This window comes from Ailuropoda melanoleuca, chromosome 11 (assembly GCF_002007445.2).
Source record: "Ailuropoda melanoleuca isolate Jingjing chromosome 11, ASM200744v2, whole genome shotgun sequence".
Taxonomy (NCBI): Eukaryota; Metazoa; Chordata; class Mammalia; order Carnivora; family Ursidae; genus Ailuropoda; species Ailuropoda melanoleuca.
Genome location: NC_048228.1, coordinates 64,415,572 through 64,441,915, shown reverse-complemented (window position 1 = coordinate 64,441,915; position 26,344 = coordinate 64,415,572). Strand labels below are relative to the sequence as shown.

Here is a 26,344-nt window from a genome sequence, read left to right as displayed (position 1 = left end):
TATATATATATATATATATATATATATATTTTTTTTTAAGTAACTTTGGGGAAGCAAAAAAACCTACACAAAACTATGTGTAAATCTCAGGCTTGTGGAGAAGAGAAGAGTCAAATACAGGATGAGTAGAATTAATGGAAACAAATGATTTTCTAGGGTTTGTTATAAGGAGATAAGAAAAGCATAGGGAATTATGTTGGGATAACATATGGCTATTATATTAAAAAGAAGATATTCACATGTGCTTTAGAAATAGAGTAAACCTAGCAAAGAAAAATTTATTGTCTTTGTTTGCAACAACTGGCTCCTTTTATTTCCTATATAGAGAACATCTCCATTTTAATATTTTATTAATATCTCAAACTCAAAATACCTAGTACTACATTTATCAATTTTTCTCTTTTCATTTTTTCTTATTTCCAAAATTAGAACACGAGTAGAATCTTCCATTGTTAGAAAAATATTATATGTTCCTAGCAGTTTTATGCGAATAACTCATTAAATATATATCTAAAAGTATATAACTATAAAGCTTTATTTGTTAAAACTGAGGTCCACCCTCATATTTGTGAAATTCTGCAAGATCTTTATGATTAAAAATTGTGGCTTTTAATATAATAAACTGGAAGAAAAAATTAAGCAAGCAGAATTATCTATATTATCACCTTTTAATCAATACTGAAAAAAAATTTCAATGACCACATTCGTCTGTGTGGCCAATTATGTTGGCACTAAGTCATGCTACTTTAATTTTCCTGAGCTAATAATAAAAGCATTGAGTTGAATATTCTACTTTTGTGACACATTCAGTTACAGTAAAGGGAAAAATAATGTCCTGTACAGAAAACTGTATAGTTCCAGTATAGAAAAGAAGTGGGAAAATTGAGGTATACTGTGTCACACAACCATAGAAACCTCCAGAATTAAGAGCCCATGATGAAATACTCATTATCAGTCATGTCAGCAGCAGTGATTTCCAAATGTCATTCATCATATTAATGCTGTTAATTTGAATGTTAAGATTTTTATTCATATTTGACAAGTACACTTGATTTGATATACTATTCTTCAAAAGCTGGAAGCATTAAATGTTGCATTTGTGCATATTCAAGTTACATAAGAAAATAGTCAACACTGGCTGTTCACATATTACTCAGGTTTGAGAAACAGTGCTATACTACTGAGTGTATGAAGGATATATGTGTATTAATCCTTAATGAAGCCCTAAAGTTCAAGAAGTGGAGTCAATCTATCTAAAATTTTCTCCCCACTAGAACATTTCATAAGAACTATCACTCATCCTCAGTGTTTTTCTAACACATCAGGTGTATTTCCTGCCTTTGCATCTATATTCATTGCTGACTCCCTTGACTTGAATTGCTCTCTGTCCCAGCCTCGCTGACTTTACTTGAGTAAATATCTCAACAGTTTCTCTCCAACTCCCTCTCTCCACTCCAACTTACTATAATATATATTCTTCTGAAAGTACTGTCACTTGACACATTTTACTTATTCATATATATCAGTGTATATATCATTCAGATGTAGATAATGTTTGTGTATATCATATATATATCATTATATACAATTTTTTCTGGGATCCTCAAAATCTCTAAGCTCCTTGAAGGACTGCAGAGCAGTGCCTTGTAAATAGAGGGTGCACCATGAACACTATTTTAAATGACCACAGAATAAGAAATCTAACCAGTGTCAGTGCATGCCAAATCTCCATTATAGAAGTATATGACCATTTAAAAGGGAGACATATATTTGGGCATTTAAAGGGAAAATCTTCAAAGAAAGCCCTATCATTCCCTCCTCTCTTCTCATAAAACATTATTCAGTCCCTACACAATGAAGGATCTATTCTTTATTAAGGATTAATACACATACATGGTCTTTTTTCTTTTTGTCTGTCTCCCTTCATTTAGCATAATGTTTTTTAATGTTTATCCATGTTATAGCACGTCTTGGTACTCAATTCCTTTTGATGGCTCTATAATGAACAATATCTCACTGTATAGATAGGCCAAATTTCATTTACCCATTTGTCAATTGATAGGCATGTGGGTTATCCTCACTTTTGGATATTATGAATAATGCTACTATAAACATTTTTGCAGAAGATATTTTGCATGGCCATGTTTTAAATCTCTTGGACATATACTTAAGAGAATTGTTGGATCCAATAAACTCTATGTTTAAAATTTTTGAGGAAAAACCAGAGAGTTTTCCAAGTGGCTGGTCCATTTTACATCTCAATAAGGAGTGTATGAGATTTCCATTCACTTTACGTTCTAGCTAGCACTTATTATTGCCTTTTTAAAATTACTACTATAGCCATTATAGTGGGTGTAAAGTGGTATCTCTATATAGTTTGACTTACATTTCTTTAATAACTGATGTTTAGCATATCTTCATGTGCTCATTTGTCATCTGTATATCTCTCTTGGATAAGGAAGAAATACATTCTGCATTTTTAACTAGGTTGTCTTTTAATTGTTGAATTATAAGAATTCTTCAAGTATTCTAGATGCCAGACGCTTATCCAATATTTAATTTGCAAAAATTTTCTGCCATTTTGTGGATTGTATTTTCAAAAACTCCCTTGATAGTGTCCTTTGAAACACAAAGTTGTATTTATCAACTTTTGTTGGCTTGAGCTTTTTGTGTCATGTCTGAGAAACCACTGCTTAATATAAAGTCACAAAGATTTACACCTATTTTTTCTTCTAAGAATTTTATAATTTTAGTTCTTAAGATTTAGGTTGTTCATTCATATTGAATTAAAATTTGCATATGGTATAAATTAGGCACCCAAGTTACAGTTCAAAAGCCAGTTCCCCCAATATCTTTTGCTTAAAAAAAAAAACAAAAACAAAAAAAACCCTTCATCTATTGAATCATCTCAGCACTTTTGTTAAAAATCAATTGGCCATAGTTTTATATAACTTTATTTCTAGATTCTCAATTCTATTTCATTGAACTGTATGTATATCTTTATCCTAGGAGAACAAAATCTTCATTACTATGGGTTTGTAGCAAGTTTTGAAATAAGGAAGTTTTATTTTTTTTGAACGTGGTGGTTCTTTTCAAGTTTGTTTAGCTATTCTGAGTTATGTGCATTTTTATATGAATTTTTGGATCACCCTGTCAATTTTTACAAAGAGGTCAAATGAAATGCTGATAGAGATTGCAATGAATCTATAGATCGATTTGGGAGTATTACCCTCTTGACAATAGTAACTCCAATCAATGAACATGGTATATCTTTACACTAACTTAGATCTTATTTTTTTTCTATGTTTTGTAATTTTCAGCATACAAATCTTATACTTTTTTACTAAGTTTATTCGTAAATAATTTATTGGTTTTGATGCTATTTTAAAATTGAATTGTTTTAATTTTATTTTCAGTGGATTGTTTACTGCCAGTGTATAGAAATACAATTAACTTTTTTTTTTTTAGAATATGCATGAGCAGGGGGAGGGACAGGGCGAGAGGGAGAGGAGAAAGAGAATCTCAAGCAGACTCCCCCACTGAGCACAGAGCTCCACATAGGGCTCCAACCCAGAACCCCAAAATCATGACCTGAGCCAAAAACCAAGAGTTAGATGCTTAACCAACTGAGCTATCCAGGTGCCCCAGAAATACTTTTGTATCTTGTATCTTTCAACCTTGCAGAATTTATTAGCTCTAATAATGTGTATTTATGTGAATTTCTTAACAACTTCAATATACAGTATCATATAATCTGCAAAAAGACCTAGTTCTACTTTTTCCTTTTCAACCTGAATGACATTTTTCCTTTTCCTTCCCAATTGCCCTGGCTGGAATCCTCAGTACAATCTCAAGTATGGTAGTGATAGCAGATATCTTTGCTTGTTTCAAGTTATAGAGGGAAAGCTTACAGTCTTTCACCATTATGACTGTGTTGTTAGTTTTTGTAGATGACCTCTATTATGTTGAGGTTGCTCCCTATGTATCTAGTTTGGTGTGTGTGTGTGTGTGTGTGTATGTGTGTGTTTAATCAAAGAGTGCTGGATTTTGCTAAATGCTTTTTCTTTACCAATTAAGATCGCATATATTTTATCTTTTAGTATATTACTCAGTATGTATAGCACAATGATTATTTTTTGTGTGTTCAACTACCTTAGCATTACTTAGATAAATCCCAGTAAGTCATGTTGCATAACCCCTTTATGTGTTACTGAATTAGAATTGCTATTTTGAGGATTTCTGTGTTTATATTATAAGAGATATTGGTCAGTTTTCTTTATAATGTCTTTATCTGGTTTTAGTAACAGAGTGATACTTATACCATGGTATGAGTTCTCTTGATTTTTTTGTAAGCATTTGTGAAGGATTGATATTAGTGTTAAATATTTGGTAGAATTCACCAGAGAAGAAACCTGGTCATGAGATTTTCTTTGTGGGAAGTATTTTGATTATTAATTCAATTTCTGCACTTCCTGTAGTTCTATTCAGATTATTTCTTTTGAGTGCATTTCTGTAGTTTTTGTCTCTAAGAATCTGTCCACTTTATCTTATCTAAGTAATATAATTTTTAGCATATACTTGTTCCTAATATTCTCTAACAATACTTTTTATTTCAGTAACCTCCTTTATTTAATTTGTGAGTTTAGGAAATTGTGTCTTCTCACATCTTTGCTTGGTTTGTCAATTTTGTCAATTTGTTGATTTTTTTAATTCCTGAAAACTAACTGGTTTTGTTGTTATTCTGTATTATTATTTCTATTCTATAATACATTTATTTCTGCTCTAATACTTATCAATTTTTCTAGTTTATGTGAAAACTACATTATTTTAAAACATTCGTATGTGTTTATAAGAACTATAATTTTTTTCTGTAAGCACAAATTTAACTACATCTTACAAATTAATGTTTTTATTTTCACTCATTGACACCTTTTGCTAATTTTCCTTGTGATTTATTCTTTGATGCATTGGTTAAATTGCTGCTTAAATTTCACATTATTGTGACTTTCTCAAATTTTCTCCCAACTTCATTCATTGGTGCTGAGAGAACACATTTTGTATGATTTATATCCTTTTAAATTTATTGAAATTTGTTTTATGGCCTCACAATGTCTATCTTGGTGAATGTTCCCAGTGTACTTAAAATGAATATGTATTCTGCTGCTGTGGAATGGTGTGCCAATCTGTCTTTTAATTGTATTGTTTAATCCATTCAGAGGACACAGGTAGAATTTATGTGTCATTTTATTATTGACTTTTATATACCTTACGGATTTTTCTGTTTCTTTATTCCTCCATTACTGTCCTTTTTGATAAATTGATATTTTCTAGTATACCAATTTAACACAATTGTCATTTCTTTTACTATATAGTGTGCTTAGTGATTGCTTAAAATGATTACAATCTAGTTTAGATTAATAGCAACTAAATTTCAACAGTACACAAAAATCTATTCCAATACAGCTTCATTCCCTCCTCTTTCCTTTATACTTTTATGTTCATATATATTACACCTTTATACATTATATTTCCATAAACATATCTCTGATTATTGTTTCATGCAGCTGTCTTTTAAATCAGATAGGAAGAAAAAGCAGTTTTACAAAAACAAAAAATCAATTACACTATTGTTTATTTACCTGTTTAGTTACCTTTATTAGTTTAAGTGATTTTGAGATACTGTCTAGTGTCTTTTTGTTTCAGCCAAAGAAGACCCTATATTATATCTTACACAGAAGATTTAGGGACTATTTTTCTTATTTTTATCTTGGTGGGTCTTAATTGCTCCCTCATTTTTTTTTTAAATTAGTTTGAATGTAGAATTCTTGGGGCGCCTGGGTGGCTCAGTCGTTAAGCATCTGCGTTCGGCTCAGAGCGTGATTCCGGCGTTCTTGGATCGAGCCTCACATCAGGCTCCTCCGCTGGAAGCCTGCTTCTTCCTCTCCCACTCCCCCTGCTTGTGTTCCCTCTCTCGCTGGCTGTCTCTATCAAATAAATAAATAAAAAATCTTAAAAAAAAAAAAGAATTCTTAGTTGACAGGTCTTTTTTTTTTTTCTTTCAAAATTCTGAATATTTCATCTCACTGCCTCTGGCTTCCATAATTTCTGATGAGAAATCAGTTGTAAATCTTATTGCGGAGCCCCTGAATGTGATGAGTCATTTCTCTGTGCTTTCAAGAGTCTATGTCCGATCTTTGACAGTTTGATTATTGTCTCATGGATCCCTTTGAATTTATCTTAATCATAGGTCACTGAATATTATAGATGCATAGATCAATAGTTGTCACTAAATTTTGTAAATTTTCAGAAACTTTTTTTTTCCAAATATTTTTTTGTCCATCCCTTTCTTTTCTTTCTGGAACTCCCACTGTGCACCTACTGGTACACTTAATTTTCATAGAACTCTGGGACTTATTTTCATTAAAAAAAAAAATGATCCCGCAGACTGAATAATCTCAATTGACTCTTTAAGTTGGATGATTGTTCCCTCTACCTATGCAGAACTGCTACTGTGACATCTAATGAAATTTTTAAATTTATTTACAGTTTTCAACTTTAGAATTTCTTTTGGTTCTGTTTTATAGTTTCTATTTTCTGTAATATTCTCTATTGGCTTAAATATTACTCCCATATCTGCCTTAAGTCTTTAGACTATTTCCTTCTGCTCTTTGTATATTATCAAAATAATTGGTTTAAATCTTTGTCTATTAAGTAAAACATCTGGGCTTCCTCAGGGACAGTTTATATTGACTCCTTTTCTTTCCCCCCATATATGGGAAATAATATCTTGTCTCTTTGAATGACATAATTTCCTTTTGAAAACAAGGTTTAGCAGTTTTCCTTGAATAAGTAAGCCTCAGATTCTGGCAAGTCTTTGGTTAATTTCCAGAGTTCTAAAAAGATGACTTTAACAAATTTCTTTCCAGTTTTCTTGTTTTTACAGATGACAAGAATTTTTGAGGTTCTTACTTCACCATTCACTAACATCATTCCCCAAATATCATTATAATTGAATCTAAATCCCTTTAGTCAGGATTCATTAATGAAATTGCCACTATTCCCTATTGCCTTATGCCTAGCACTTTATTCACTCTATTCATACTCTTTGACCTGCCTAGGAGGACTTTGAGTGTTCAGCACTTTGTATCAATTCATGTATTTTGAATTTCTGGTCAAATGTGCAATTATTATTTTGGTAATTTATAACCCAAAGAATTATAAAGGTCACCACCTAATCACACACCTACTAAAATTTAATACTATATTATTTTTACATCTTTGCTAATTTGAAACTTTAACATGCTCTCATGCTTGCTTAAATTTGCATTTTTTACAAAAGATTGGATTCCATGTATTTATAATTTGTGTTTCTGCCTGTGTTAATTGCTTAATCATCTAGTTTGCCCTTTTCGCCCATGGTTTGTGTTTAGTTGTATTCTATTGAATTGTAAAAAGTAAATTACAGGCTATGTTATTTAAAGGGGATTCACTGAATGACTGCACAGAGAAATGTTTAAGAAACCTCAAGATGGACTTCTTAAGACCTTGAATTTTATATAGCGTTTGGCATATTATGAATATGGAAAGCAGGTCTAATGCCCCAAGAGTAGCAGGTTGCTCTATTCATGACCTAGTTCCTTCACTGTTTGTATTCTATTAATCTCTATAGCACACCTATACTTCAAGCCTTCTGCTTCCTCATGGATTCTATTGTTTCTGTTTGCTATTCTTTCATTTTGTATCATTCTCTAAAACTGCTTATATATTCCATTTAGTTGATATTCAAACAATCAAGAGAGATTTTTTAATTGGATAAGACTATAACAACCCATTATGAATCCTGTCAGTTGCATAAAGCTTTCATATTTGTCCACCTCATAAGTTACTGGCCATTATAGATAGCTGGATTTGTCCCTCTAGCTAGTTTTTGTAAAGTCAATATGGTACAGTTAGGTTGTAAAAGCCAAAGGACTGCCAAATGTGTGTAATGAGCAAACTGATGAACTAGTAAGAGTTTTTGTAAGATTGCATCTTTCATAGCACATCTAATGAAGTACTTCATTTGCTTGAGAATATATACATCCACTCAAATTTATACTCCTCTATATAGTATTCCTATTCTTTTGGTGAGTAATAAATTGCCACAGTTGCACTAAAAAAACCCATTATTATCTCATATTATCTTTGGGTAGAGTCTGATTATTGTTTAGCTGGGTCCTCTGTTTCAAGGGTCTCATCAGTCTTAGATCAAAAAGCTGGCTGCATTTTCATCTCAGATTTTAGGTCCTCTTCCAAGCTCGCTAAAAGTCAGTTTTTGTTTGTTTGTTTGTTTGTCTGTAGTTTTATATTGAAGAACCTGTTTTCTTGCAAGCTGCTAGGAAAGGACTACCCTTTCTTTGCCATCATCCTCCCCTCATAGGTCTTCGAGTAACACTGTAGTTTACATCATCAAGGCCAGCAAAGTAATTCCTTTTAACTCTACTATGACAGAGTATATATATTTATCATAACATAATTATGGAGTTGTTTATCCCAATGCTTCGTCAAAGGATGTAACCTAAATAAGGAAGTGAATATACCTCCAGATTCACAATATCTACCCAAACTCAAAGGGGAATAGTTACACAGAACATGTACGTTAGGGGACAGGAATCCTTGAGGGACCATCTTCTATTTCTAATAAGTTGTAATTTTACATACAAGTTTAGATCATTTCTTATAACAATTGTGATAATGTCTCTGACAATATATATGACCTTCATGCTACTGTTTTGCTTGAGCTCTAAAGCTGTTCTATATTTCTTGATTTGTAAAAAGCTTCTTCATCCTGCTTAGAATGCCAAATGCAAGTAGTCCTACATGCTGTATCTGTGACCTAAATTAGTAGAAATTCCAAAAGAGGTTTTCAATCTCACCTTAACTACAACATTTGAAATACTATCCCAAATGTGTATATTCAGATTGTCAAGACCTCCTGAGGCAAAAAAAAAAAAAAAAATGCAGGATAGGAGAGTTACAAAGAGAAATCTGTTACTTTCTATCCCTTCTCTTACTAATAGAAATGTTGTAAAATATTTATGAGGTAAAACATAAATATGCATACATATATAAACTAAGTATGGGACCAAATCACGCTTTACAGAGTTAACACATAGAGCCACAGACTACATCAAGAAATATAATCTAGAATACTACCCCAGAAACTTCTTTTGAGAGCCATCCTATTACTAGTTTACCCAGAGGTAGATGCTATTCTGGATTCAAATATCATGGTTTAGTTTATCTTTATACTCTACGGAAATGAAATAAGGGTATATGCTCCTTTATGTCTGGTTTGTTTTGTTCAACATTTTGTGAGATTCTTTCAGGGATTTGCTACATATAAGTGTTTGAATGAATACACTACAATTTATTGATCTACTTTCTTGGCTGCTTTTGGAGATTTTCTTTTTGTGTATGTTTTTTGAAAATTTTACTGATACATATATTTCTTTCCTTTCTTCCTTTCTTTCTCTGCTTGGGTTCTCATAACTTGAATTTTTGGGCTGATGCCCTTTATCAGGTTTTGAAAATTGCTAGGTCTATTTCTTCATATATTGTTTCTACTCAACCCTTTCACGACTCCAATTATATACATGATAAATATTTCCACTGTGCCCTGTTTTTCTTTTATACTCTTTCCTCTGTAATCAATTCCGCCCCCCCTTTGGAGAAATTTGTGTATTTCCTATTGACCTGTTTTCAAATTCACTAATTCTCTCTTCTACTGGGAAACTTTCCTTGCATATGTGTGCTCTTCTGACACATAAGTATTCCTTCTTATTCTTTTTTAATTGAGGGATAATTGACATATAACAATATATTGGTTTCAGTTCGTACAACATAATATTTATACTCCTTACAAAATGATCACTATGGTAAGTCTAGCTGCCATATGCCATCTTAAAAAGTTAACTTTTAGGATTTACTCTTTTGGCAACATTCAAGTATGCTTTACCGTACTATTGACTATAGTCAGCATGCTCTACATTATATTCCCATATCTTACTTTATAACTGGAAGTTATACTTTTTAATCCCCTTCACTTATATCATTGCCTCTTCTGGTAACCAGCATTCTGTTCTCAGTATCTATGATTTTTATTTTGCTTGTCCACTTGCCTTGTTTTTTAGATTCCACATAGAATGGAATTTGTCTTTGTCCCATTTTTACCACTTTGCACAATTACCTTAAGTTCCATCCATGTTGTTACGCACAGCGAGGCTTCATTTTTCTATGGCTGAATAATATTCAATTGTATGTATATACAACATTTACTTTATCCATTAACCCCCAATGGACATATCTTGCATTCAGTAAATAATGCTGCAGTGAACATTCCACATCTTTTTGAATTAGTGTTTTCATTTTCTCCAGGTAAATACCCAGAAGTGGGATTGCAGAATCATATGGCAGTTCTATTTTTTCTATTTCTCAAAAAAAAATTCATACTCTTTCCACAATGACTACACCAATTTACATACCCACCAATAGTGCACAAGGGTCCCCTTTTATCCACACCCTTTCAACACTTGTTATTTCTTGCCTTTTTGATAATAGCCATTCTAACAAGTGCAAAACAATATCTCCTTATGGTTTTGATTTGCACTTCCCTGATGATTAGTGATGTTCAACACCTTTTCATGTACCTTAGAGAAAATATTTATTCAGGTCTTCTGCCCATTTTTATTCAGATATTTTTGCTATTGTGTCTAAGCTCTTTATATATTTTGAATATCAACCTTGGTATTAGATAGGCTTTGTAGATATTTTCTCCATTTAGTGGGCTGTCTTTTTATTTTTTTGGTTTCCTTTGCTATATAGAAACTTTTCAGTTTGATGTCTCATTTGTTTTTCTTTGTTGTCTTTGCTTTTAAAGTGAGATCTAGATATTCACTGCCAGGACCAATGTGACATAGATGACCACCTATGTTTTCTTTTAAAAATTTGATTGTTTCAATTCTTATATTCAAATTTTTAATCCATTTTGAATTAATTTTTGTGTATGGTGTAAGATAGCAGTCCAGTCTCATTCTTTAGTATGCAACCTGTCCAGTTTTCTCCACACTATTTATTGAAGAGACCATCCTTTCCCTACTGCATATCCTTGGCTTTTTTGGTCATAAATTGACTTATATGCATGTTTATTTCTGGGATCCCTATTCTGTTCCATTGATCTGTTTTTATATGCCAGTTCCATATGGTTTTGATTACTACAGCTTTGTAGTATAGCTTGAAATTAGTGAATAATGCCTTCAGATTTGTTCTTTTTCAATATTGGTTTGGCTCTTCAGGGTTTTCTATGGTTCCACACAAATTTTAGGATTGTTCTATTTCTGTGAATTTTGGTAAGGATAGCACTGAGTCTGTATATTGCTTTGGGTAATACAGACATTTTAATAATAATTCTTCCAGTTCATTTGCACTGAATATTTTTCCATTTCTTTATATCACCTTCATTTTTTTCATCAGTGACCTAGTTTGCAGTGTACAGGTCTTCCGAAGTGTTCTTTTTTGTTACTCAAACTTTGTTAGTTAGGTTGGCAGTAGAGGTTGTGGTGAGATGTTTCTGTTGTTTTGATTATGCTTCAAATTTATTTTGCCTTTTTCTCTTTACACTTAAATAACTTTTGCAACCACAACCATACCCCGAAATGGCTCTTAACAAATGTCTTCATTTATTAAGTACAGCAGTCAATTTCAATCCTTATCTTGCTTGAACATAGTATAATGTTCTTCTCAAAACATATTCTGCACATGGCTTCCAGGACTCTAAATTTGCATCATCTCTTAGGATTGCTTTCTCTCAGACTCCTTTGCAAAGTCACTTTTACTTATACCTTGTATTAACACTGGGGTTCTCCAGACTTGTTTTTGGTCTTTTAATCTTGATATCTATGCTAATTCCCTAAATGATGTCATCTAATAGCATGTCCTTACATGCATCTATGTATTGATGAATCCTAAATTTATATTTCTAAGCAAGGCATCTTAGACTCTCTAGAGTTACATACCCAACTGACTACTTGAAAATTTTACATGCGTGTCTAGTAGGCTTCTAAAACTTTTCTAAAAAAGTTATTTTACCCTCCATTAATCTCCCATCAATTCTGTTCTTCTTGATTATTTTGCATGGCTACTCCCTCATTCAATTAAAAAAGATATATTTCTCTTCCCTTTTTTCTCAAAAATATCCTCCAGTTAATGCTCTTGGACTTATATAAAGAATATATATACTTCCCAACATTTCTGTTGCTACCACTCTGTTTCAAGACACCAATATGTCTCTCATAGTTTTTTTGGTGGCTCCTAATTGTCTCTGGCTTCCATCTTTTTGCTTCTTTGGTCTATTATCAACATAGCAGTTGAATTCATTCTATTAAAATATAAGTTAGGTCATGTTATTTCCCTGCTTACAATTTAGTTATTTCCTTTCTTGTCCAGAGAAAATCCAGTTCTTCTGTTGTCCTCTAAGACACTGCATGAATTAGTTCTATTGCTTTTGGACATATTTCCTAACACTTTATCCTTCTACCTTTGCCTCCTCCCAATTTCTGGCAACCTGCAAGCTGCTTTTCCAGAGCCTTCACACTTGCTATTCCCAGATATCAATAGGGCTTATTCCCCCACTTTCTTAAATGCTTACACTCAAAGATCATTTTCTTAGTGAGAGCTTCCATGGCCATAATGGCAATAACTTCAGCATCTTGCAGATATCACATAACATCATACAAAACTTCATGTTTTTCTCCTTGATGCTTGTCATACACAAGCTTTCTATTTTACGCATGCAATATATACCTTTTTGTCACTAGAATATAAACTGAATGTGTAAGGATTTTTGCCCAGTTTACCGCTAGATCTCAAGAATAAAAAAAAAACCCAAACAAAACAGCAGCTGGTACATAACGGTGCCCTGACAATATTTATGTGAATTAAGACATCTTATTCTGTAGCCCAATATAGCATTTTCAATACTTCATGATTAAGGTCTCCTTTATAACCTTAACACGTCTTTTCCACATAGATGTTCATGGTGGGCACTTTATATTCTTCACATTACCACAGAAAGGTGATCAAGTGTGCTTTTGCATCACAACATAAACTAACGGTGGCACACTCTGCTCCTTGCAAATAACAGGCCTGAAGTTTTGAGTGCTCGTGTGTATTTGGGTTGAATTATTAGGAAGCACATTGTGGCCACACATTTAAGTAAGCCAAGTTCTTGATCTTCATTTATTAATATATCAATACTAAAACTCTTAATTCTATTGATACCTTTGTTTCACTCTGCTTCAAACTCAGAAGGTGAAGATAGATGAATGCTTAATAATGAACCTGGAAAAAAATAAAACATTGAGAAATAAATTGAGTGGCATTTCCTGTGTAAACTAGCATGTACTGCATCACCAAGGGGATGGCTTAAATTTTTAGTGCTTTTATAAATTTGGATCTTGCATTTTTATTGCAATGGTTTGTAACTATATTGAGACTGGATTTTCACTACTGTAGATCAAATGTGTGGGCTTAGAAAGTACAAGTCCAGATAGGACTCTCTAGTTTAATTTGATATTATCCATGAATATGTCTTTTTAAATAACTAATGTTCTATATAGAACATTCTGCTGTATGTTTTGTGCCAGGCAAAAATAGGTAGTGTTAGGACAAGTGCTTGAGATTCTGTTCCTATATAGAATATTTTAATCTAAACTTAGGGAAGAAATGGTAGAAGAATTTTGGAATTACGTGCTTGTCCTTAGCCTGCAACTCTACTTGTGACCACTACTATATCAGAGAGACACAGGAAGGATTTCCCAATAGAAAAGCCATTAACTTTATGATATATCATTTACTTTAAACAAAGATTATGCTGTTTTTATGGCTCAAGATTTAAAAAAATAATTGTTCAACCCCAAAATTTAAGTCAAGTCCTTCAATTAAAAGACCAATGCTCTGATTTTGCCCAGAAAAATCAGCGTTGGTTTTAAAAACATATTTCTTCCTTAATACTCAAAAAGGAGCAGATAAAACCTGTTTTTTCTCAAAAAGGGGTTTTATTTATTACCCCTCTTAAATTTATCAGTAGTAAATCTATCTTCTGTGGAGTGCCAGCCCCGTAGATAAATGAATAGTTTTTGTGTATGTTAAAGTAAAGACATATGTTACATATAACCTTTAGTATCTGCACTTCCCTGGCTGGTTGAACATTCCCTAGCTTGATTATAATAGAGAAAAAACCCAAAGGATTATACATTTATTTCTCCATTTTCAAGGTTATAAAGAATATTATCATTTTCTACTGTTTTCTAAGATGTAAGTCATTAGACCTGGTCAGCCCTGACATGCTATCCAGTATTTGGGAAAGCAAGCATAGTACAGCAGTCCTAAAAGAAGTTTGGTGGCTGAGGAACACTGGCTTACGGAATGTCAGTATCCAGTTCTACAAAGCTTTAAAGCTGTTCCTAATAAAAAGCTTCACGAAGTTTGGAAAACAGATCATGTTTCCAACAAGCTGAGATTCGTTTTAAGATCTTTATCAGGGTGTACTCTGGGAGATGGGATAAATGGAAACCCATGAGGGACTATGCAGTAGGAGCAGATAAGGAATAAGTATGAGGGAAAAAAACTCTAAGATAATCAACCAACCAAAAGTCCTTGATTAATTACATTGGTATTCCTGCTCTACTTATTCTCCACAGTTGTTGTTAAAGCTAGTAATAATCCTCTTGGTTTAGGTACAATAAAGCAAGGCTACTTCTTTTCACGCAGTCTCAATAGATAAATTCCATTAACCCAAGGGATGCATCAACTCCTTAAAGACTTTTCAAGGCACAATCCTATTGTAAAAATGTCCAAGAAGCCTTTTTCATATAACATTTAAAGGTAGACTATATTACTTCACATTTCCTTGTGGATTTTAAAATGTATCTCCAATTCCAGCCACAACCATTATTATCATTAATGCACAACTATTAAGGGGTTACTATGTGTTACGTATTATAGTTTACAGAGTCATTTGACTTTCCATCATTACAGAAAAAAAAGTTGCATTTTAAAACAAGTCCTTGATCTTCAACTTTCTTTCATTTCACTTTCCAGGCAGTTCCACATCATACTGTCTCTACTTACAACTTGCAATTTTTCCCTGTTATCTCTTCTTGACAGTTCTTCGTGTATTATAGCTCCATGGAGATGTTTCATATTTTATTCTAACTCCTGTCATTTGCTTGACACAGCACTTCTAAATAAAAAAAATGTACACTGCATATTACTGTTTCTCATAGGAAAGTCTTTGGTATTTTGTGTGAGATGTTTTTCTTTATATAGGAATGCCCCTCTTATTATAAAATGATTACTGTTCCTGACCCTGTCCTCAAAATTTTATTACATATACTTGCAAGTATAGAACAAAAATGTTTCCATTCTTTCACAAATGCCCTTTAAGAGAGTGATGCCATCCTTCCTTGAGAACCACTGCATCTAAACAAACTAAACATTCTCCAAAATTCAAGCATTACTATTTAACAGATGTTGGAGACAATAATTCTACTAACATATTAGAAAAATGCCTGTTATATTTTGCAGTAAATAGATATGTTGTTGGGTTGAATTCTGACTCAGCTGACATCCCCAAATTGAAAACTCTTGAGTCATGGAGACGGCAGCATGATAGCAACCGAGGTATGAGAATTGTGGGGACAGTGACCATGGAGGCTATGCTGAACAAGCTGGTGTCTGTGGATGGCCTGCTGAAGTTTGAGAAGACATTTCAGTCTGAGAAGGAAGCAGGCTCCATGCCCAAGAGCATGCAGTCTGAGTGTGCCTGGTGTGAAGTAAGTACAAGGACATCCATGAAGGCACTGCACTAGGGGAACAGCGGGATTAGGTCTTCTACCTGACTCAGGGCAACTACCTCCTCAAAGACTAGAAGTCACTCAAGTATGTGCAGGGGCTGCTGCAGATACAGTTCCAGAACAAAGCTGCAGACACAGCTCCAGGCCAAGGAGCTAGAATGGCTCATTGACAAGGCCATGAAGAAAGATGGACAACTGGGCATGGCCATTGCTGGAGGCATGACCCAGGATGGGACTGGCCTCGCTGGACTCATCAGACTTGCTGTATCCAAGTGCAAATCCCGAATGAGCCTGTGCCTCCTCCTCTGCCCAGGGATATGGACAAGCCCCTGGAGAACACTTGGAGATGACAAACTATGAGATATTCAGTGTAGTTCACTACAATGCGAATGTTATCAAACATTTTTTGTTGAAAGAATTCTTTAAATATAAAAGGTAGTTCTGCAGCCCCTGTCAAAGTTGCCTGATTCTGTAGCCCAGCTCTTTTCTGGAAACGTAGATAGCAACATGTACACACAGGGATTATAGTTATACGGCATTAGGTAATTTTGACCCTATATTTTTCAGTGTGTCTTCTAAGTTATCCACAATAAGCATAATTATATAAATTGAGAAAAATTATTAGACACTGTTTGCCTATTATTTAAGAAATTTCTATCTTTCTCTCAATGATACAGGAAATTCTGAGGTTGTTTAAAGAAGACCACAAAGAGAGCAAGCCTAGAAGTGAAAATTACCATGATTATCCACATGAAGTAACTATGCCAGATAAGTAACTAATGCCAATCTGTTTTCTAATACTCAAAACCTCCTCAAATTATGATACAATGATGTGTTCATTTTAATTATCTAATTTTAAAAGTTGCTATTGCTTAAAATGCTTAAATGTACAGATTTACGTACAAATATTGGTGCTGTAGCTTGCTTATTGATGTGGTATTTAAAATGTTAATTTTTACAATCTTTAGTTTTCTGTTTTTTAGGGACACAAGATACCTTCAAATGTTGTAACAGGATTAAATAAGAAACTATTAGATATGATAGAAATAGAAATAAAAACTTAGGAAGTAGATAAAGCCTGGAATATTAGTGTTCAAAAATTGTAGATATAATTATGAAGTGGTTTTTGTTTTGTTTTGTTTTGTTTTTTAAGATTTTGAGAGAGAGAGAGAGAGCACACACATGCGGTAGGGGGGTGGCAGAGGGAGAGGCAGACTCCCCGCTGAGCAGGGGAGACAGAGAAGGGGCTCCATCCCAGGACCCTGGGATCATGACCTGAGCCCAAGGCAGACGCTTAACTGACTGAGCCACCCAGGTGTCCCTGAGGTTGTTTTGTATGTCCTTTTGATAATTTAGAAATCTTCTAAAATGTTTTAATTTCATAACTATTTATGTAACTACTTCTGGAATAATGGAACTCCAAAAAATTTGCAAAATACAAACCCACATACTCCAGAACCTAGAAGTCTAAGGCTTTCTCCTTAAACAAAAATACATCTGAGTAAGGTCGTGCTTATGGTACAAATTGTATGTTTTTCTATTATGTATTCCATTTTTACATTTTAATGAGAATGAAAAATTAAAATTTTATTATTTCATTTCCTTTTCAATTTGTTAGTGTTAAAACTGACTTGCAAAAACTTTAAGAGCATAAAGTGAAAGGAGAATATATCCTTAAAGTAACTTCTCAAATAACCTAGAAATTGTAAAAGGGAAAAGGCAGAACTCCAAATTGCCAGATTTCTTTTTGCTAAATTAATAAAACCAAACTAAACCACATTTCAATTTAGCCCTCCCATCCTCAATTTTTATTTTTAATTTAGATTAAAATATTGAAAAATTAATCTATGTAAAAGTTAAATTTGTCAAATTTATTTGTTAGGATATCTGAGTGAACTGAAATTATATTTCCCTGTACCTATCAAGGGATGACAAACTTTCAACTAAAGTTTTTACATTGCGCTGTTTAAACTTCTCAATTTCTAACATTACCAAACATGATACTTTGAAGATTATGTCTCAATACCTAACTACAGAGATTCTAAATTAGAGAGTACCTGTATCAGGGCGCCTGAGTGGCTCAGTGGGTTAAGCATCTGCCTTCCGCTCAGGTCATGATCACAAAGTCTTGGGATCGAGACCTGCATTGGGCTCCTTGCTTGTTCAGCAGGGATTCTGCTTCTCCCTCTCACTCTCTTTCTGCTTGTGCTCTCTCTCTCTCAAATAAAAAAATAAAATCTTTAAGGAGTGCCTGTACCAATGTAGTGAAAACCATTGTTAAGTATTTTGAAATTTTTTGCAGATATTATAATCTTAAAGCTTCAAAAGTCAAAAATATACTAAAATATCTTGGTAAACATTTATTCTAGTATATATACTCAATTACGAATAGCTTTTTAAGCACAAATAAAGATTCCTTAGTCTATATTTTCTGTACAAATGTTGTATGTAACAACTTTTGTAAAAAACACATAGGCTTAAAGAGTATTTTTATTTTAGAGTTGAGCCAGCATGCGTGCATGAGAGAGTGCACAGGAGGGAGAGGCAGAGGGGGAGACAGAGTCTTAGGCAGACTCCATGCTAAGTGAGGAGCCAGATGTTGGGCTGGATCTCATGACCCTGAGATCATGACGTGAGCCAAAACCAAGAGTCAGAGGCTCAACTGATTCAGCCACCCAGGCACCCAAAGAGTGTTAGTATTCTGTATTTTAGTTTGTTCATATTTAATAAAAACATAATTATGAAAGTAATTATACTTCCCTAACACTTTATCAAATTGTAAATTTATATAATTTTTTGTGCTATGCTCAGTAACCTCTTTTTTCTTGGACTAAATTTGTTATTTGATATTAAAGGAGCTTTGCAAGTACAAATGTGCATAACTATAAGCCTTTAACCATTTTGTCTATGTCTTACCTCCCAGTTAATTACATATACAAAGTAACTCTACAGTCTTTGTCATCCAAGTTAAATTTTCACTCAACCAAAGGTGTTTTAGCTTAGGCAATAGTTATTGTATATAAAGGCTATTACATAAACAATAAACAATATTTTAAAGAAAATGAATTCTAAAGGCTTCATCATTTAAAAATATGCTAAATCATTATATATGTATGTGTACATAAATATATGCATGTAATACATTATCTAATACATAATAAAACTATTACATCTTACAAATTTTTTACCTAACTTTTCAGTAACAGATATATTTGATTATGCACTGATATACATGGTTATCAGGTTAGTTCCTTATAACCATGAAAAGAAAAATCTGGCTGGATTTCTTGAAGTAAAAATATAGCATCATTTAGAAAGTTTTATTTAAAATAGATTTTAATGTCATTTCTACTAGTTAGTAAAACTTAAATATTAGAGGCTAAATATTTGCTATCAGCAGGATTGATTTTATTTTTTAAAATTTTTAGATATTTTATTTATTTATTTGACAGAGATAGACAGCACATAATTAGGCAGGGTGAGGAAGAAGCTCTGCTCAGCAGAGCCCAGTGTGGGGTTCAATCCCAGGACCCTAAGAGCATGACCTAAGCTGAAGGCAGATGCTTAACTGACTGAGCCACCCAGGTGCCCCAGCAGGATTGATTTTAATATCTTGTTTTGCTTACTCTTAGAATAACTGGACTAGATGGAGAATTCAAACTGGAAGAATATGACAAGGGATGCAACCTAAATATAGTTATTAAATAAATTAAAAGCAATTGCTGGTACCCATATGAGTTAATTACCAATGCCTTATATAGTTTCATATTTTTTCCTGAAGCTTAGAATTTTATCAAAAGCAAACATAAAACAGCATTTCCTTAAATTTATTCCTCAAAAAAAAGATACTGTAGAAAAATTAAATTGAAAGATGACAAGAGATTTCAAAATTGTATCATGTCAGTGATAAATTCCTGATTTTGAGGATTCTACTTTGCTCATGAAAGAGGAGTTATTTATTTATAAGAAATGCACACTGAAATATTTAAGGATAAATAAACACAGCATTGTAGTTGTTTACTCACATTAAGCAATTGGAAAAAAAATGCAAACATTTTTTGAATCTGGAAAAGGTATATAGCACATTTCATTAAAGTATTGTAGCATTCTTGCAATTATCCTTTGTTTGAAAGAGCCAAAACAAAATAGGTATAAAAAATTTAGTTAGAGATTTAAAAAAATAGCCTACTAATCCAGGTTAAGTACCTTTTTTCAGTTAAGATATAATGCAAGCAATTTCAGGTAGTCCTGCAGTCCTCAGACAGATTTTTAACTTTTTTTTTTTTTAAGTAGTAACACGACTGTATCTGATTTGTTGCAAATAAAGCAATCACAAATTAGCAACGAACATTAGAAGGATTTTGAAGAGGACTTAGCCAAATAATATTTAACAGGCCAATTATAATGACACTATACAGAGGAAATACTGATCATTTCTTGTTGGTAAGATGTGCTGAAGCCATATATTAGAGTTTGCTGTCTAAAAAAAAATTATGGAATTAGACCATCTAGCTTCTAATCCATATTTTGGCTCTTAGAAGCTCTGTGCCCATAGGCAAGTTACTTAAACCCTCTTCCTCCAGTTCCCAAATCTGCAAAACGGGTGCAAAAAAAAATAGCCCAAAATAGAGTTAAGCAAATACATATATGTAAACTGTTTAGAAATTATATATATTTGTGTGTGTGTATATATGTGTGTATATATATATTTGGTACAGATCAGATATATATATGTACAGATATATATCTATGGTACATAGATATATATATATGGTACAGATCAGACATGGAAAATTAAATTTGTGTAGCTTGAATATTTTCTTCAAGGGAAGTTTTACAGAGCTCACCTAAAGCCTCCACCACAGCAAGCATTCCTCTTTGCTACTCTGTAGCATTCACTAAGAAAATATTTGTAGTTCGGTCAGAGATCATTTTATGTAGGTAGCTTACTCATTATTCATGTATTCACTCAACTATTTATATATTGAATCTAGTATTTTGCCAATCTAGAGAAAATGCATAGAAATACCTAAAATGAAATAATGGACACATTCTATGTGTTTCTGCAGAGAGAATTTAAGGATGTTGCATGGGAGGTCTTGGGAAGGGTTAACAGAGAAGACCTAACATAGAGGTTATTTAAGACATGGTTCGAAGGGTGGGGTTTCAGAAATTAAAGTGGGATAGAACAGCATTCTAAGTAAAAGAGTTATCCAACTGAAAACCTGCTGAACAGATTCTCAAAGCCACAATAGCATTAAAAGCTTTATTTTAAAGCTATAGTTGATATCATCTCTCCTTCAGTCTCAAAAGATTCTTCTGCTCTTTAATTTTTTTTAATTGAGAATGCCAGACCTTTAAAAATAGAGCTCTCAAGATTAATTTAGTCAGTATGAGGACTCATTCAATGTGTGTGTGGTGGGGAGCAGCCCAGAAGACAATGAAAAGTGATTCCAGTTGTGACAGATAACCATCTACCAGGAAGGATCCCAAGAGTAAACAATAAAAAGAGTTTGGCTACAGGAACTATAAAACGCCACAGACTATATTTAACAAGGAATAGGACCAAGAAACATAACCTCTATAAAGAATGCTATAAAAGTTTATTAAGTAATATAAAAATAATTGAATAAATGGAAAGATACCTTATATCCTTGGATAGAAAACTGGATAATGCAAAGATGGCTAACTGCTAGGGCTAGCACATTTTAATCCAAACCCTAGAAGGGTTTTAATCCAAACCTTAGAAGATTTTATCTTGAGATTCTCCAGAATAATTCCAAAGTTCGTTCAGAAAAGAAAATGAATCAGCTATTTAAATAGCTTACTTTTTGTGTATATCTATCAGATATATGTAAATTCAACCAACATAAAAATGTAGTATTAAGACATGAATAAAAAGAATACAAACACATGCAGAATAATGGTATCCATTATTTCTGTGAGTATAATTTAGAAAAGCATAAACTATAATATCAGAAAACTCATAAAAAGGTATTTGAAGACAAGCAACTTTGAAAAAAAATGTTTAGCCTATCACCTTGCCACACTATATTTTTTTCCTCTAAAGAACAGACTATAAACATTGGAAAATAAAAATATTGTCTAATTCTACAGAGACAGATAACAGTCTAAGATAAAAATTACGGTTGTACAGAAACTTCATAATTATACATAATTTCACTTTAGTGTATCAAAAATATATCAGTGACTGAGAAAATATATTTAATGAATTTCTTATAAGTTTATGCATTTTTAAAAATCAGTAGTATAAGCAAAAATATGAAGTCGTAAAAGTAAAACAGATATTGCCTCAATCAATCACATTTGAAAACTTAGTTCAATAAGTCTTCATCAACATGGATTGTTCTATTACTTTCAAAAAGGGTTGGCATTATAAGGTGAAAATATGCTCATGTCCTTTAACTCATCTTCACATTTTTGGGAACCTATTAAAGGGAAGTAGTTGAATCTATTAAGAAGAAGTACTGTGGCAACTGGGTGACTCAGTCAGCTAAGCAACCAACTCTTGATTTCAGCTCAGGTCAATGCTCTAAGGGTCGTGAGATCAGGCCCTGTGCTCGGTGTGGACTTGAGCCTGCTTACGATTTTCTCTCTCCCTTTTCCTCTGTCCCTCCCCCGCAATCCACTTGTGCATGCTCTTTAAAAAAAAGAAAAAAAAGTACTACTAAAATGNTCTTCACATTTTTGGGAACCTATTAAAGGGAAGTAGTTGAATCTATTAAGAAGAAGTTCTGTGACAACTGGGTGGCTCAGTCAGCTAAGCAACCAACTCTTGATATCAGCTCAGGTCAATGCTCTAAGGGTCGTGAGATCAGGCCCTGTGCTCGGCGTGGACTTGAGCCTGCTTACGATTTTCTCTCTCCCTTTTCCTCTGTCCCTCCCCCGCAATCCACTTGTGCACGCTCTTTAAAAAAAAGAAAAAAAAGTACTACTAAAATGCACTATAAACACTATTGTGATATTATCATATCATAAACATGCTCAAATTATAAATATTTGGTCCTTTGCTACAAATATGTGCACTAATCAAAAATGAGTAACAAGGGCTCCTTAGTGGCTCAGTTGGTGAAGCATCTGCCTTCAGCTCAGGTCATGATCTCAGGGTCCAGGGATGGAGCCCCACATAGGACTCCCTGCTCAGTGGGGAGTCTGCTTCTCCCTCTCCCTCTGCCCCTCTCCACCCACATCCCCCACTCATGCTTGCTCTCTCTCTCTCTCAAAAATAAAATCTTTTTAAAAAGTGAGTTACAAAAACAATTGGGAAACAGTAATGTTTGTGAAAGACACTTCATGTGTATATATGTATGAGAGAGGAAGGGTACTTAGAGATAATAAGCTAAAAAAATGTAGTTAGTTTAATTTCTTTGAACTTTCATGTCTTTACCTATTCAAAAACCTAACAGGATTTTTGTAAGCACAAAAGAAGGAAAATGTTTGAAGCACACTGGAGTGCTATAATGCATGTAAAAGCACATATAAAGCACACAGCAAAGAGTTTATACATAAAAAACAGTTACACTACTTGCTTTTGCCTATGCTTTTCATTAGCAAGCTTATATTCTATGCATTTATGTAACACTTTAGATTCAAATAGGAGTAATATTTTAAACATTTTTATGACTTGAATTATGCATATAGTTTTACATTCACAGTTACACACTTTACTTGAACCAACCAAGAAAATATAGCTCTTTAAATTTTCAATAACTGATCACACCTTCCTCCTCTGTTGTGTAACAGAGAAAATTAAACTTGCCAATAAACAGTATATCAATCTTTTCAGGGTTGAGCTGCCTCTGTTGCATTTTAAAATGTGCTTCTTAATAAGTAGACAAAACATCATCTCACCATAATAAACTAGAATTGAATAAGGGAGTGTTATGTAATCTGTTAAACACATAAGGTACTTAATATATTAATCTTTAGAATAATCAGAGGTCATCAAATGTGCCTCAGCACAGGGAAAGAATTTACAAGACCACCACACCTTTTTCTCAATTTTTTGCTCATTAAGCAACATTCTGATAAAAACTTGATTTTCCAAGTACACAAATACTGAGAAAGGAGTATGCTAAGGGATATAAACTAGTATTTAAAATACAAAAAATATGTGAACCCATTCCTCAGGTTAAGGAATTTTCCTTTTAACGTGTCAACCAGAATCTTGTCATCTGGGTAACGTGAATCCATTCTTGAAGCCTAATAGAGTTGAACCTTCAGGTCTGAGAATATGAAGACAACATCCTGGTCTCAGTGACATGGGAGCGACTTGATAGCAGTTGCAGAGGAAGACATTTCGGCCTTCCAACAAACACCAATTTTTAATATGGGCAAATGATATTTTCTGACCCTTTGGGGGAAAAAGCTATGTAAATGAGCTTCAAGTTTCCTACCTCCATCTTCCAAACATTGCCAAACTCATAATTCGAGGAAAGCAGTGATCCAATATTTCACAGACCAGTGTACTCTCTCACCTTCAGGGGTCAGAGAGGAGATATTTTTTAAAATGTACAGGTTATTCCTAGTTCCTGGGAACTGATAGGAAAAGCTAGTTTTTCTACACACACTTCTTTAGAACAAAATGACTCAGGTAAAACCAAAGCTATTTTAACTGGTTAGGAGACATTGGTCTCATTATAGAGAATTATTAAGAATTAGAATTCTGGGGGCGCCTGGGTGGCACAGCGGTTAAGCGTCTGCCTTCGGCTCAGGGCATGATCCCAGCGTTCTGGGATCAAGCCCCACATCAGGCTCCTCCACTATGAGCCTGCTTCTTCCTCTCCCACTCCCCCTGCTTGTGTTTCCTCTCTCGCTGGCTGTCTCTATCTCTGTCGAATAAATAAATAAAATCTTAAAAAAAAAAAAAGAATTAGAATTCTGCCTATTTAATGCATGTACCAGTAACTGCTCTATTTAAAGTATGTTCAACCAATATAAATCAGAAATCAATATAGATGGCTCATCACCAATCCCAGGTCTTGATGTCCACAATGAATATTAAGTAAAGATTTTGTATATCATTTTCTTCACTAGTTTAAATGTTGCTACAATGAAGCAAGATATTTCCATTTAGCTGACCAACACTTTTTCTCTACCCTCAATTAATATTATTCATGGTTAAATTATATAAAGATCTATTTATATTAGATTCCACAACATGTATAAAGTTACATGCATTTTAAACATATGTAGAGTAGAACCTAAGATTAAGTGTTTAAGAAGCTAAACTCTTACAGACTTTAGCTAAAATTTAAAAATAGCTACAAATTCTATGTGGGGTGAAAAAAGAAGAAGCTATCTAAAATTCATGTTGATATCAACAAAACAATGTGCTAATAGCTGCCCAGTATCTTAGGAGACTATTTCACCATGTTTATAAAAATACCTGTACTCCCCCCCCAATTAAACATGTTGCTTCATTTTTTTCCAAAAGATCTTATTTATTTTTAAGAGAGAAAGAAAGAGAGCGAGGTAAATTATTAGGAGGAAGAGGTGTGGGGGAGGGAGAGGAAGATGGAGGTAATCTCCAGCAGACTCTGTTCTGTGTGCAGAGCCCAGCTGAGATGACAACCCCAATATCACGACCTGAGACAAGACCAAGGGTCTACTGTTTAACCAACTGAGTCACCCACGCACATACTGCTTCATTTAAATGGCACAATTTTTTCACATGGTTTTCAAGCTGTTAGTTTTTAAAAAAATATATTAGAAGCCAGATATATTACAAGATATATTACAAAGCTGTAGTGATCAAAACAGTATGGTACTGGCACAAAAACAGACACATAAATCATATGGAACAAATCAGTGGAACAAAACAGAAAACCCAGAAATAAAGCCATGATTATATGGTCAATTAGTCTTTTACAAAGCTGGAAAGAATATCCAATGGGGAAAAGATGGTCTTTTCAACAAATGATGTTAGGAAAATAGATTGGCTACATGCAAAAGAATGATACCGGACCATTTTCTTACACCACACACAAAAATAAATTCCAAATGGATTAAAGACCTAAATGTGATACCTAAAACCATAAAAACCCTAGAGGAGAGCACAGGCAGTAATGTCTCTGACATTCTTCTAGATAGGTCTCCTGAGGCAAGGGAAATGAAAGCCAAAAATAAACTATTTTGACTACATTAGAAGAAGAAAGAAGACGCTTCAGCAGAGTGAAGGAAATAATCAACGAAACTAAAAGGCAATCTACAGAATGGGAGAAGATATTTGCAAATGACATATCTGATAAAGGGTTAGTATCCAAAATATATAAAGAACTTCTGAAACCCAGCACCCAAAAACCAATTAATCCAGTTAAAAGTGGGCAGAAGACAAGAACTTTTTTCCAAAGACATACAGATGGCTAAGAGACACACAAAAAGATTCTCAATGTCACTTATCATAATGGAAATGCAAATCAAAACTATGA

General features: G+C 33.4%; 1 long non-coding RNA gene and 1 pseudogene across 1 annotated transcript in view; one reads left to right on the top strand and one right to left on the bottom strand.

The window, feature by feature from the left end:
• LOC105242345 overlaps positions 1-13,377 on the bottom strand; it is a 29,431-nt gene extending 16,054 nt beyond the window's left edge. The window contains exon 1 of the long non-coding RNA XR_002141357.1: positions 13,318-13,377. This is a non-coding gene — a long non-coding RNA (uncharacterized LOC105242345). The remainder of the gene's footprint in view (positions 1-13,317) is intronic.
• A 2,369-nt stretch (positions 13,378-15,746) lies between these two features.
• LOC109488380 lies at positions 15,747-16,253 on the top strand (annotated as a pseudogene).
• The last annotated feature ends 10,091 nt before the right edge of the window (positions 16,254-26,344 follow it).